Genomic DNA, 13,248 nt, shown 5'->3' with positions numbered 1-13,248 from the left:
CTCATCTAATGGACATCGTGACAACATCTAACTGTACAGAGGGGCTGTCTTCTAAATGGAGCCCAAACACGGGAAACGGGGGCTTGAAGATGTACTCAGCTGTATATCTTCAGACAAATCTTTCTTCAAGTTTTCATTTTTTTTCAAAATCACTGCAGTCAGGACAAAACTACCAACCTTCTAAGAATCAAAAAAGATGAAAGGTTGAAAAAAAAAAGATGAAAGGTAACAATACCTGTGAGATGCCTGGCATATAGCAGGGAATAAAGGGCACATTATGTAGCAACAGCTCCGAGTCTGGAGTTGTTTTTGCTTCGCTTAGGCCCATGATCCTGGCAGTCCCTAAACTCCAGAGTCTGGCTCCCTCCCATCCTTTCCATGGTCTCCCCACCGACTTGACCCTCTTCCACAGCCTCTCCTAATTTTCACAACAGCTTGAATGGGCTGCCTGTGCTCTAGCTTTCTCACTGCCCAACCCGTGCCCATACTGTCTACAGCAGGACTTTGGACGGCAAAGATCCCACTGTCATGCTGACCAAAATTCTTCCACCTCTTCCCGGTGACATGAGTCATATGATATTCATGGCCCTCCTGGACCTGGCCTCAACAGACCTTTGCCACCTTAATCTTCTTCTTAGTCATTTTTACACACAGTGTTGCCCAGCAACAACAACCCATGAGTGCCTCCATACATGGCATTTCCCATCTGGGCCCACCTTCACCCATTTTCCTACAGATGAGCACACTTCCTCTCCAACTTCTCCATCCAGTTTCACCTTTCTTTGCTGCCCATGCCCAGCTCAAGTATTCCTAATCCATGAAGCATTTCTTGGCCACTTAGCCACAATACTTCTTTCCCTTCCCTCCCTCCCTCCCTCCCTCCCTCCCTCCCTCCCTCCCTCCCTCCCTCCCTCCCTCCGTCCCTCCCTCCCCCCTCCCTCGGTGTGTGTATGCGCGCACATGTATGTGTGTGTGTGTCCTAGTACACATTTATCTTACCTCCCTGTTGAGTCTCATCTGTCTGTGCATAGAACCAGACTCCAGGATCTCATGAGGGGCATCATTTGAAAGTACCCGGAAAATGGGGGTGAGGCATTACAACCCCTGGGGTTCCACTGAGGAGCAGCTGCTCTGGGAGCCACAGCTACTGTTTAGTTCCGAACACAGAGTGGCACTGCTCAACAGCCTACGTTACTATTACACAAATTTACACACATTGAGGGTGTAACTACTGGCTAGACCTGAGGCTTCCAAACTTATCTAACCTCCTGCCTTCTTTTCTGGGGTAAAATCATTCCACAGCCTGCCTGGATATCTACCTTCTTTATGCAAACTGTTAAGAGAGTACCCCTGCCCACCCTTTCGTGTGCCAACTGCTTTGGAGGCTACTATGGTCCTCCCACCCTCCCATCCGTGAGCATCCAGCACCCCCAGGGAGTGCGTAGTATCACTTACTCTGAAAAAATACTGAGCAACAGGAAGAGAAATCATCTCCACAGAACACACCCAAAAGAGGATGTGATGAAGTCTTTTCTCCCCGAAAACATGCTCAGAGATGTAGGCAAGCTTCAAGTTACTGTCTCCCATGAGCCTGCAGCTTCCAGCAAGCAAAGACCCATGTCTTCTTTTGGTCTAACCTAGTACCTCAAAAAATACTCAATTTTAACATGTAAATAAGAATTACTTTTCAAAATGAGTCACTGATCCTGTTGGGGAATAGAATTATAACAATATAAAAAAACCCCTTTTTTCTTCTTTTGGTTTTTGACTTATTTTTGTCACAACAGGTGATGCTCAGGACTGGCTGGCTCTGCACTCAGGAATCACTCCTGTCAGTGCTCACGGGGACCATATGAGATTGAACCTGTATCTGCTGCGTATAAAGCAAATGTCCTACCCGCTGTACTAATGCTCATGCAAAACAACAACAACAACCCATGTTGGAACTCTCCTTTTATACAGTGACATCTTACTTTTTTTTTTAAAAAAAAGATCTACCATGAATGATGAAAGCCTTTTCTCCTAAGAGTTATTATTCTAAAATTCTACTCATAAGCCAACTTCATAAATCATGTATATGATGACTCTAACCTTTCCCCTCAGATTTCTATTTTTAAAATTTATTTTATCCCTTTCTGAGCCTGAGCAATGCCCTGTGTCCTTCTGTTACCGTATCTGTCAGCAGTGCTAACATGGCATGTGTCCCATCTAGCTCTGTCTTCCTGGTGAAGGCCCAGAATGGCTCACTTTTGAGGGTGCAGGTGACTCTGCAAATGGTTTACAAGGTGAGCTGGTGACTCAGACCAGTGCTTTAACCATCTGCTCTTCAGACCTTAATAGGGGTTTCTTCTTCCAACCGTCAAGGACAGAGATGCTCCCATCATTGTGGAGAGTGGGGGAAAAGGAGAAAGTTTCTAAGGTAGCGGCAAATAGGAGGCTCTTCATGTGTTCTTGGTTGAGGTGGAACCCCTAAGTAAAATGTTAAACTTCCCTCAACTAAATAATAAATTCCTTTCAACTAACGTTAAGAAACTTAAAGGTGGCAAAAATTCACCAGTATCTTTACTCTGTGAGGTAACTTCAGAACCATACTTCATAGATATGCTTCAAGAAATTGGCTTACTTAGTCCTCTTGAAGTCAATGTTTGTGGGAACTAGTAGTTTAAATCACATCTTGAAAAGAACAGTGAGGCACCTAGTTGAATATACAAGATTATTACAAAAAGGAAAGAAAATAGACCAAAGACCCACCTTGCCTGCTTGACGCCAAGCATCTATCCCAGATGAGTGATCTCCTCCAATCCTCCAACCATCGCATCAGATCTGTGTCTCCAGAAACCACACGCCACCGCTTCCAAGACCCAACCGTGTTGACACATCTATGTTTCCACTGAGACCATTCAAGTTGATGGCAAATTTGAGGGAGAATGAACGATCTCAATAAAATTACAGAGGTGATGCTTCCCTGGAGGCTTGAAAGTCATCAGGTTTGCAAGACACCCCACCTCCAAGTCACAGAAGAGTTCTAACAAGCAGCCAAATCTGGGAAGCCCGCATTGATAGCCTGGGGGAGTGGCTGGAACATGTACAGAGCAAATCTGCAGATGACTGTGACACTTTGTTAAGTAAAATAAACAAATAAGATTTGAGAATTTCTCAATCACAAGTTACTCTCAGGACAAAATATGATTTCATATTCCTTATAAGTTTTTGAAGCAGTCCATCTTCCTCTCCTATAATGCAGTGGGAACTCAGGCAGGAAAGGGAAGGCACTCTGTCGGCGCACATTTCATGCAGTTAAGTCACGACCCCAGCTAACTCAACTCTCCTAGAGACGGTCTTAGAGCCAAAGGGCTGAAATGTGAACTTATGCTAGACTTGAAGGATAAGCAACAGGAACGAGTTCCTCCTCTGGTACCAGAGGCCACAGCAGCTGTGCCACTTGGACATCTGCTAATATCTTTCTTCCCGACTACACCGGGGACATATGTGTCAGAAGTAAGGGGTGCCCTTCATTTCCAAAAAAATAGTATGCCCGCACATTCCTCCCCGAGAGCTACATACTGCCACCTTCTGATTAGGCCCAGTGGACTGGAAATTTGTTTTTCACTTAAAACAAAACAAGACCAAAATCAGTGAAGTAAAACTCCCCCACTTTTCCTGCCAGTAGTGCCCTCAGTGACAAAAGGGGCAGAGACACCAACACAGAGATTACAATCTCTGCAGACATAATTCAAGTGGAATTCTAAATGGATAAATGAGTGCTATAAACTTTTTGTTTTGCAAGTGCCATGCATGCTTATGTTACTATTCATTCTGAGATAGACAGATCACCAATGACCTTCTGGGTCACTGACTAGGGAGAAAGCCAGACTGTGGAAAAAAGAGTGGGAGAAAAGTAGAGGGGGGCTGCTTCCTTCCACCCCAGACCCCCTACTGCCTTGAATGAAAGAAGACAGATGGCAGCCACCTTCCCCTTTAATTAGGGGGGCAGCTCAGAAGGGGAAAGCCCTGCTCACTTGGCACCATCTTTTGTAAACCGCTTGGATGGTAACGCTCTGCTCATTCACCCTTGCTTCAAACTGCTCTTAATCTTTAATTTACAAGCCAAATCTCTGAAAATTCAATTGTGGAAAATCTGTAGTTCTGAACATTTATTGCTAGACATGAAAGAAGGGACTTAAAGGTGTTTGGTGGATGAGCAATTCCAACGTTCGTATAGGGAACCGGGAGCACTTCGAATGAAATATCGACACTCTGAGTCTTATTCTCACCAGTTTAAGGTAAGCTGTAACTTGAAAGGCAGTGTCGCACGCTAGAACCCTGATCCCTGCTTTCCAGTGCTGCACTACTGCCTCTGTTTACCTTCAACATGCTCAAGTCCAGAAAAGTCAAGACAATGCTATAGTAGTAAGCGGTTAACTTAGTAAGAGATTTGAGTTTGTTCCAAAACGTAAAGTAGCCACTATTTGTTTTTTTGCCCTTTCAAATCCACAGAAGTTTTAGTGTGAAAAGTTGACCGAGCCAAGCTATCTCTTTGGCGAGAGGGCCAACATAAAAACAAACAAAAACGGAAGACAGAGGCCCAGTGTCCTAAGTAGGCCCGAGTAATCGTCCAGCAGGTGACAAAACCTTGTAACAATTTTCTGAAAGGAAACAACATTTTCTGTAGTCTACCAAGCATGAAAATTTCCAAAATAAAGAAGTTCCGTTTTTGTTGGACATTTTAAGTCTTTGTTACGTTTTTATCTCCATTTTTCACATCAGAGCCATTTCCAACCCCAGCATCATCCATTTCAGTTCCCTTCCATTTCCTGCCGGGCCTCCTGTCAGGTGCCATGCCCCTCCTTTCTGTCACCCCAAGGGGACATAACTATGCCCTTACCTCCTGCACAGCCCCTCCTGCTTCCCACCAAAAATCAGGACTGAGGACTAGGGCTGCTCTGTCTGAGGGAGCCTGGGCAGACCATCTCAATAGCTTTGTCTGTGGCACCATCCTTTAATTAACAGCCAGGTTCTTGGAGCATTTTATTTTATTTTTAAATGCCATTTTGTTCTTCTCTTATAATAAATTTCAGTATCTTCGTATCTTTTTAAACAAGCCTCCTGACCCCGCTTGCTCTGGACAGAGAAAAGAGTAAAGATAAAAGCAGCAATTAGCTATTTAATAAACTTCATAAGCTACTTCCTGACAAAGGGGGAGAAAAAAAAAACTCTTGGCATGTGCCAGATATTGAGTGTCAACAAGAAAAAACTTGTAGGAGAGACCGACTAACGACGAAACAAACAAAACTTACTTTGTGTTGCAGCGCGGTAAGCAGGTCGGGAGGAGAAGGGGGCAGCAGGCTGTCCAGGACCTGCTCGCCCCCTTCAGGGCTGCGCTTGTGGACCCCGGCCCCAGGGCTCTGGCCTCTAGAACTCACCGCGGTCACCCTTCGTCTCAGCAGCACTGGAGACACTCCCGGGGCCAGGAACCCCCACTCAGTCCAGGCCCAGGTGACCTCTGGGTGCCACGTGGCACCCTGTTGTCGTTACCACACACATACCCGCCCGGGACACCCCCTTGTTCCCTGCGGAGCTCTGCCATGGGCGGATCACTGCTTGTGGCGAGGCGCAGCCAGGGACACCAGCCCAGGTTCAAGGTTGGAAAACACACGCCGAGCCTGGGGCAGGGCTGGTGCTCCACGCCTGGCCGTAGAGCGAGGGGTCCTGGTGGGCAGGAGCTCTCTGCTCTCGGGTCAGGGCCGGGGGGGTGGGGAAGATCCTCATCAGACAACCGGTTCCGAACCCTCGATCTTATTCGCTTCCTCTGTGCAAACACAGAAGAACCCTTCGGTAAGCGCCTCCTGGCTTACAAATGTAACCCTCACTAAATCCCATCCGGCCAAGCTTTCTTTATTTGAAAGACAAAGCAGAGCAAAACAAAAAACACCTTGTCAATGTGATGGTTTGTTTTGAAAAATTACTTGAGCCGTGTGCTGTCCAGCTCCTAAAAACAAACCTTCTTCCAGCAAAGTGGGACACTTTGACCTTGTTTACTGCCGTGTTTTGAAACCGCTGCCTCGTAACTCCTGACATCACTGGCCACGCATCAGCACCATCGCTGCTGTTGGCGGGACATGCTGCTTCGCTGTCCGGTGGTCTGGAATCACCCTCAGTTGAACAAAAGCCCCTCACAGAGGAGTCAGGCAGTCACCGGCCACAAGCATTCACCCACAGAGAGCCCGCTGTGGCCTCAGCCGGTGCTCTGGGCACTTCCACTGGGAAACAAAAGCGCTGCCCATCTAGGACCCGAGGGTCAGTCCCAGGACCCAGGTCAGCACCAGCTGTTCTCTGTCCTGAGCCTTTGTCTGTCCAAGAGCCGGGCTCCCTAATGCCCAGCGGCCACAGTGGCACCGGTGCCTGCCCCTGAGCGTCTGGAAGGGTAGTACCCCACCTGTTTGCTCCCGCAGGCTTTCCTGGAGGCAGATTAACTTGGTTGGAGATTAGTGAGCCCAAAGAGTGCGGCATTTTAAACTCTGACAAAGTCAAACTTGCCAGGGTTAGGACTATTTTTTTTTAATTTACAAAATGTACTCTTGACATCAGAAGGTAGAACTTTTGAGCGAACACATTTCTAAGTTTGACACATTTCTTTTTTCTGTGTTCCCTAAATTCTTACTTAAATGATATCACAGTCAAAGCAAAAGACAGTTATAATCTCCCAAAGCGAGTCACAGACACCCAGGAAGACTTCCCGGTAACACACCTCCCTGAATGAAACTACATTCTGGCCTATAGTGTGTCAGTGCAATTTTACTGGGAAGTCAACTAGAGCCCCCTATGACCTGTCTGAAATCAATCAACAGTCGTGCTTCACTGAAACAATTTAGCAACAATCAAATCTGCAGATTTGTGTTCACCCAGAAATAAAGACAAAATACAAACTGGAGCACCAAGAGCCAAACTGGTCAGAAAGGGTGAAAAGAAAAACATCCAGAGGTAATCAAATTAAATTTCACTCTAACCAAAGAACTTCTTTAAAACAAAACAAAACAAAACAAAAAAACCTTTCAATTATCACGCCAGTTACTATGACCTCAAAACTGCTTCGAGAAAATGTGAGGGACTTTAAAGGGCCATGACAGAACAAGTGTCACCCGGCCTGATGACAGCTACTTGCACTTGTACCGAGTGGCAGTGGCAAGGCTCACCGGCCACTCAGAATTCTGAAATATCAAAACCTTGCCTTTGGAGAGGTATCATGTCCTTCAGAGATCATGAAAGGAGTAATAAAGGGAATGCCTGGCACACGCTCTCTCTAATCGCAACCATTTTGATTTCAATCCTGCAACTATACCAGCTCCAATGATCCAGCCAGGAGGCACGTTATTTTTATAATGAAAGTAAAGCTTGATTCAATCTAAGAGGGAAGGGACCAAAAAACAAACAGACAAAACAAAACAGCAAATCCCTGTCTCCTGTTTCCAAATACAAATCGGCGGGCTCATGCTCTGAATTTTTTAGGCATCAACAAGGAAAGAGAAGAAGGAAACAGCTTTTCCCCCTTACAAGTCGGGCTCTTAGGTATGTACACTGGTTTGCATTTTATGCAATCCTGGTGGCTCAATCAGGAAGTGAACATTTTAACTTTGTGTTAGGGACCGGAGCAACACACGTGACCCACAGTAATGATTATGTGACCGACCCACACACGGGGAAAAAGAAACTGAACCAGAGGCTTTAAAAACACTGTCTTTAGGTTGAGTTTCATCAAACCACGAGTATTTTATGGCTTGTGAAAGATTGTTACCATGCCTTGAAAATAAGCCCTCAGGGTGCTTAAAAACATTCTAGGAGATCCAAGGACCTCTACAGTAAGAAAGTCTGATTAGTAAACTGTCTCTAGGCAAACTCTACCCAGCTGAGGCTTATTTTAAAAGCTGCTTTTCTATGCTTTTTGAAGACCAAGCAATACGTAATTGTCATCAAATGAGCCGTGGTGGCCGCTGCTCCCAGGACTGATGCTTCATTAGGTGGGACGAGGCCTGTTCCAACAGCTCAGAGAAGAAGCCTGCTTCAGGGGTCAGACTCTACCCATCAATGGGCCACTGCATTTTATTACAACAAATACAGTTTCAAAAAGAAAAGGCCAACACCACAGAAAGCTTTCTATGGTCATCATAGAAACTGGTAACTTTCGTAACTGGTCATCATTAAACAGCATCTGGATTATCTCTGTACTGTTAGGTAACTTATGCCACGACCACCGGTTTGTCTTCACCCATTCTGGAGAACAGGGGGAGATGGATGCTAGAAAATACTCTGAGAAGGAAAACAGATCCCACCTGGCTACGCTCAGGGTTTATTCCTGGCTCTGTGCTCAGTATCATCAAACCTGGTGGGTCTACCTTTGTGCTACTTTATAAAAAATACAGTATACTAATACAAGCACAGTGAAGACTTAAAATGAAGGTTAAGTCCATGGCTTTGTTTTTTTAGACTTCTATTATTATGTTAATAAATAATTTGTTGGCTTGGAATGTTACTCAGTGGTGGATTTCATGCCTTGTATTTCAATCCTTGGATTTGATCCGTAGCACCAGACAGATAATAATTTATTATTAATAATAATAATAAATAACATGGTTGGGAACATATATTTGTAACTCATGTTTTTTTACCACTTTAATGCTTCAATTTTTTCAAAATATTTTTGGTTTAGCCATTTTTAGTCCCTCCTGGTTGTGCTCAGAGATCACTCCTGGATAGGTCTGGGGGACCACATGTTGTGGTACTGGGGATCAAGCAGGGTGGCTTGTGTGCAGGGCAAGCACCTTACCTTCTGTACTACTGCTCTGGCCCTACTTTAGCCTTTTGAAGAATTAGTCCACAGCTCTGAAAAGCTCTGATAGGCAAAGTTGGGGGGTGGGGGGCGCGCGCTCAGTTTTGCGTAATTCTTGGTCACTAAGAATAATCCAGATGCTGTTTATTGTCCAGCTGTGAGTGGACAATTAGGAGAAATTCTAAATCTGAGGCAGGAAAACAAGTCTTAGAATCAGAAATTCTTCCTCCTTCCAAAAAGGAGGAAGAAATCATTGAGAGACAAGCCCTTCAGAATGGGAGCTTAAGCAGCAGACAAGAACAGGTAAGAGCAGATGAGGACAGGTAAAAGCATAACATCTCCAGGGTAGCATTATTATTAAGTGACACTAGACTCTGTATCCTATTTGTAGGCGGAATTAAGGAGAGATGAGCTCACTATCAAGAAATAGCCCCTCACTGATTCTGGTGCCACAACAATCATTTATGGAAGCCACGTCTCAGAGACTAACATCTCAACCTCCTCCTTCAGTCAATCAGGGAATTAGAAAAACCACTTCTCCTCCATTAATGAGCTGATTAACAACTGGACGGGGGCAACACGGGCGAGGCAAGGGTTGGTTTTTCCATGCTCTGCTTCCCATATACCTGTAACCTGTGTTTCAAGTAGGTTCCAAGGAGTGAGCCTTGGCTGCTTACGTCAGTGCTAGATGAGTGAAGGAGAAGCAAGGCTCTGGACCCCTGGCCTGTAACTCATAAGTCCTCTGACACTTTCTACTAAGGGTCCCTCTGGCCCCCGCCAGCTGTGAGGAGTATCCCAGACCTGAGTGGCAGGGGTCGATGGCCTAGGGAAGAAGGGACACAGGTCAGCTCTAGACAGATGAGACCTGTCCCTTTTCCTGGGTAACTTCCTTCCCTGGGAATATGACAGTCTCCTAATTTTTTCCAGTGGGAAAATCAAGACCTTAAACAAAACAACAACAAAAACAAATCTTCCTTGGGTTCTTAGCACAAGTTTTACTGGAATTCTGGATAAAGAGAAGAATCAGAAAATAATTTAGAAAAAATGACTAGCCCTGGGTTATTCAAAAGGCTGAGAGTGTTTTGTGTGGGGGAGGCCTGGATTCAGTCTCCAACATGACATGGTCCCCCCCTAAGCCTCACTGGGAGTGACCCCAGAGTACAGAGCCAAGAATAGTTCCTGACTACTGCTGGAACTCAGGAACTATATGGCCCCCAAACTAAATAAAATAAATAAAACTGGCTCTTTATATATAGCTTTTGCCAAAATTAATTCTTGGGAACTGAAGAGTTAAGTATAAAAACGGGGGGGGGGGCGGAAAGAGTGGACAATTAGGAGAAATTCTAAATCTGAGGCAGGAAAACAAGTCTCAGTTTTATAGAGAAAAAGGGGGAGAGGGCAGGGTAATCTGATGATGCCACAATGGAAACCAGTTCTCTGTCCCAAAGCAGCACAACTGAATGGTGAAAATGTAAAATCCTATAAAGAAAACAAAAGCTACTCTACTCAACTCAAAAGGTGAAAGTTTTTTTTATACGGAAAAAAAAGTTGCATTCAATAGCAAATGCCAAGATTTCCTCCCCCCCCCCCCCCCCCCCCCCGGGGTCACAAGACAGACAAGCCAGTGAAGTGCAGGAAAGCCAGCAGGACCTTCTCACAGGTTTTACACCACATTCATACTCCATACATATCTCCTACAGGGTATTCAGACAAACAGGGAGAGGGCAGGGACACACACACACACACACACACGCACGCGCACACGCACACACACACGCACACGCACACACACATACACACACATATGCCTACAGAAAACCGAAGATGGGCACACAGATACCCTGAGTGAAAGGACCAAGTAAACTGGAGTAAATGCCAGTTTCCCTAAACGTGCTTGAGGAATGCAGGAAGATAGTCTAGAACACAAAATAAGAGAGTTGGTGAAAATTCAGGTTAAGAAATGGTATATAAATGTCAGAGTTGCCTGTTAAGAAAGTTAGGAGGAAAAGAGGGACGCTGGGGGCAGTGAGGAAGTCAATCTCAATGAGACTCAAAAAGGGACAGAAGGACAGAGGCAGAGGGCTGCTCCAAGGTGGGCCAGTAACACAGAACGCCAAGAACTAAGTACTAATACCACTGTCAACCACGAAGCACTGCAGTGCATTGTCCTCCCATTGTTCATCGATTTGTTCGAGCGGGCACCAGTAACGTCTCCATTTGAGACTTGTTGTTTCTGTGTTTGGCATATAGAATACATCACGGGGAGCTTGACAGGCTTTGCTGTGAGGGCGAGATACTCTCGGAAGCTTGCCAGGCTCTCCAAGAGGGGCAGAAGAATCGAACCCAGGCCAGCCAAGTTGGCCGCGTGCAAGGCAAACGCCCTACCTACTGTGCTATCACTCCAGCCCGTCAACCACGTGCCACAATAAAAACAACCAACATTTAAAAAGTCTAAGAGGGAGAAAACTAAATAGTTTTTTCATTACTTTCAAATACTGCGATGTACATTTTCTTTCTTTTTCAAAAAAATTTTACTTCTAACTCAACTTTTTTGGGGGGAAGGGGTTTACAACCTCTCTTCATCTGATCTCCCTCCCAGTCCCATATTCCTCAAGTTCTATTATCAATATCCACTGGTTTGACTTTTTGTTTTGCTTGTCTGTTCATCAATTACAGGCATGAGTTTTGGGGGGTTTGGGGGGCTTAGAGGGGAAGGGAAAGGGTCACATCCAGCAATGCTCAGGGCTTACTCCCAGGTCTAGGCTCAGGGATCACTCCTGGTGGAACTTAGGGAACTATGTGTGATACCAGAAATTGAATCCAGGTCAGCCTCATGGAAGGCAAGGACCCTCCTTACTGCACTATGGCTCCAGCCACTAGGGATGAGTCTTCAAGTGACATCATCTCCTTAGACACAACTGAAATCATTCAAATACTTTTCTTTATCCTTTCAGTGTATTTTTCTCACGAATAAGCCCCTCAAGTTCCTACCATTTCTCTACAAATAGTAATATCTAAACTTCTAGAAAATGCTGAATAGTATTCCATTGTATAAATGTATCCCATCTTCATTCAACAATCTACCAACAGGCACCTAGGTTGCTTCCATGATTCAGCTAATGTAAACAACACGGCAAGAGACACTGAGGTGATTTAATTGTCTGTATGCATACTCTTAACAATCTGGAGAAAGATGTTCAGAAGAGGATTTACTAGATCAGATGGTAGCTCTATCTTCTGATTCTGAAGAAAATACCACAGCACTTCCAAGTAAATTCTCCAATTCATATATTTTGAGACATCCAGCATTTCCTATAGGGAACATTTTTAAAACTGAAAAATTGTCACTGAATCCAGTGAAACCATATAAATATTTCTTAGCCATAATTAAAATGTTTTTATGTATGTAAATAAATATGTGTATATGTGCATATATACACACACACACACATGTATTTTCTGGTACTGGCAATCTAACACTGGGCCATATACATGCAAATTCCTGTGAATTTCCTCTGTGCACTCCCACCCATGGGTCTCCAGAACTTTTCATCTTGCAAAACTGAAACTGCACCCATAAAGTAAGAACTCCCCCTCTTTCTTCCTGTCAGATGCTGGAAACCACCCTTCTGTGTCCTGTCATTATGAATCTGAGAGCTCTAGGAAGTGCTTCACAGGACCACAGCAAAGCATTCACTCATCACTGAGCTACATTTCTGGCCCCCACAAAGAAATTTTTTAAACAGTTTTTATAGACAAGGGAATGCTTATATATTTATTATTAAGGCCAAAAACAGGTACAGAAACAACATTATCTTGCATATGTAAAAACTTACATTTAAAACCCCAGAAAAATCTCCATCAAGATGCTACCAGTGGTTCCCTTTAGGCATTATCAGTGTGTGTGACAATTTTCCTGTTTTCTAGGATTCTCACATATATTATTTTTGTAAGAAAAACAACACAACCATATTTAGAGAAATGATGCATCATAAACAGTTAAAGAATATAGTCTGTCAAAAGTCACCAAAGTCTGTCCAAGTACCAAGTCTAAGTTTCACATTCAGGACCCTATGCTATGCCTCAAAAAATACTGGGGCTTTTGGCTTATGTAGAGATGGGAACAATTCTTTTTCAATTTCAAGGTTTTTAACTTAATGAGGCATGAGAACATTATTAAGAAAATGATAAAGAAGGTCCGTGGGAGAAGGGGTGGATAATAATCAACAGGCATCTACAGAAACAGAAGCATCAAGAATTACTAACTAAAAAATGTCAGTAATTTTAAAAAATTGAAAGACTCTTGGAGATAATATTTGTCTTCCTACATTTCTATATTTATAGCAACATTATTTATAGCAACATTATTCACACTGGTCAAGAGGTAGGGGTCACCCAATGTTCACTGACTAATGGAAAGAGAA

Source organism: Sorex fumeus, unplaced genomic scaffold, assembly GCF_029834395.1.
Source record: "Sorex fumeus unplaced genomic scaffold, SorFum_2.1 ptg000048l, whole genome shotgun sequence".
NCBI classification, from domain to species: domain Eukaryota; kingdom Metazoa; phylum Chordata; class Mammalia; order Eulipotyphla; family Soricidae; genus Sorex; species Sorex fumeus.
This window is presented reverse-complemented; position numbering follows the sequence as displayed.